General features: G+C 49.3%; 1 protein-coding gene across 2 annotated transcripts in view; it reads left to right on the forward strand.

Moving 5' to 3' along the window:
- The window catches only part of LPCAT2 (lysophosphatidylcholine acyltransferase 2), a 53,290-nt gene that overhangs the window by 642 nt on the left and 50,451 nt on the right, over positions 1 to 2,197 (forward strand). The window lies entirely within an intron of this gene.

A 2,197-nucleotide genomic window follows, 5' to 3' on the forward strand; every position in this document is an offset into this window, starting at 1 on the left:
GGGGGGAGCTGGAGGCAGCACCAGTGTTCCCTCTAAGCTGAGTTAGTGTGAGCTAGCTCACATGTTTTTAGCCTCCGGCTCACACAGTTTTGCCTTCGCTCAGGAAGGATGGGCTCCAGAGCAAACTGATGCATGCGGCAGACAGATCGCTCGCTCAGAACTTTAATGCTGGTAGCTCACAAAGTAGAATTTTTGCTCACAAGACTCCACAGCTTAGAGGGAGCATTGGGCAGCACTGCGAACGGTCTGGGTTTGGCCGGTCCCGGGGAGAGAGAGGCTACCATTGGGGAGTTGGCCTTGGGCTCCCCAGGCTGAGTTGTGGAGGCTGCTGGGGGTAGAAAGAACAAGAAGGGGTTTGATCTATATCCCACCCTTCACTACCCGAAGGAGTCTCGGAGCAGCTTACAATCTCCTTTCCCTTTCCCTCCCTTCCCACAACATACACCCTGTGAGCAATGCTCCCTCTAAGCTGGGGAGACTTGTGAGCAAAAAATTCTACTTTGTGAGCTCCTAGCATTAGAGTGGTGAGCCAGCGATTTGGCTGCTGCATCAGTTAGTTTTGCTCTGGAGCCATCCTTCCTGAGCGAAGACAAACGTGTGAGCTGGAGGCTAAAAAAACCCTGTGAGCTAGCTCACACTAACTCAGCTTAGAGGGAACACTGCCTATGAGGTAGGTGGGGCTGAGAGAGCTCTCTCGGGAACTGCCCTTGAGAGAACAGCTCTGAAAGAACGTGTGACTGACCCAAGGTCACACCAGCAGCTGTATGTGGAGGAGTGGGGAATCAAACCCGGTTCTCCCAGATTAGAGTCCACGCTCCTAACCACTGCACCAGCCAGGCAGTAGATGATGTGAAAGACCTCTGCCTGAGATGCTGGAGAGTCGCTGCCAGTCTGAGTAGACAATACTGACTTTGATGGACCAAGGGTCTCATTCAGTATAAGACGGGTTTGTGTGTTTGTGTGTGCTCACTTTTCCTTTTAGCTCAAGTCCGAAGACTTCCTCCAATCTATGAAGCCCTCTTCCAAATTCCGTGGCTCTTCTTTCAGAAGAAGAGTCACTTAAGTTGTAGAAAGGCTAGAGGAGGCTCCTTGTGATGGACCCAAGTTCAGAGAGCTCTTAGACCAGAGGATCTGACCAGTCCACAGAGGGCTTGTTTGGTAGTCACACTGATGCCATTTGGAGTGGAGGAAGCAGAACATTTCAATTACCTCCAGAAGGTGCTTGGTTCTCACTCCCGAGCATCTCACTTGAAAATATTTTATTGTATTTCTGTGTTGCCTATCACCCTGGGGAAACCAATGTGTTCTCCTATCAGGGCAGAGCTAATTTAAATATCAAGGTTTAACTAGAGTGAATAGGAAATGTTCAGGATCAAAGAAAAGAGACTTCGGCAGATGGCGTGTACTTATTTGGGGCGTTCATAGAAGCTGCAACCAACGTGCACACCGCACGATCCAAGATAGGGTTGTCAGCCTCCAAGTGAGGCCTGGAAATTTCCCACAATTCCAGCTGTTCTCCAGACAACCGAGATCAGTTCCCCTGAAGAAAATGGCTGCTTTTTTTGGGGGGTGAACTCTATAGCATTGTACCCCACTGAGTTCCCTCCCCAAACCATGGTCTTCCCAGCTTCCATCCCCAAATCTCCAGGTATTTCCCAATTCTCCTGATGGCACCTGGTATTTTTGGCCACTGTGTGACAGAGTGTTGGACTGGATGGACCATTGGCCTGATCCATCATTGGCTTCTCTTATGTTCTTATATGGAGCAGAGGTCCATCAGTGGCTGTTAGCCACAAGGTATAGATAGGAACTCTCGGTCTGGGGCAAGTGATGCTCTGTATTCTTGGTGCTTGGGGGGCCAACAGTGGGAGGCCTTCTGGTGTCCTGGCCCCACTGGTGGACCTCCTGATGGCAGCTGGTATTTCTGGCCACTGTGTGACAGAGTGTTGGACTGCATGGGCCATTGGCCTGATCCATCATTGGCTTCTCTTATGTTCTTATGACAACCCCACCTCCACCCCAGGTGAAGCCTTATGTTGGACAACTGTCCATTTTAAAAAAAAGATATGTAAAAATCTAAAAGGAAATTATGAGTGTAATGTGGCTTTGGTGTTTGGCTCAGTCACTCTGGAATATTGTGAAGAGAAAATACACACATGATCACACACTAGAATGATAAAAGGGTTGGAACACTTTC

Source organism: Gekko japonicus, unplaced genomic scaffold (genome assembly GCF_001447785.1).
Source record: "Gekko japonicus isolate JY-2015 unplaced genomic scaffold, Gekko_japonicus_V1.1 scaffold2905, whole genome shotgun sequence".
Taxonomy (NCBI): domain Eukaryota; kingdom Metazoa; phylum Chordata; class Lepidosauria; order Squamata; family Gekkonidae; genus Gekko; species Gekko japonicus.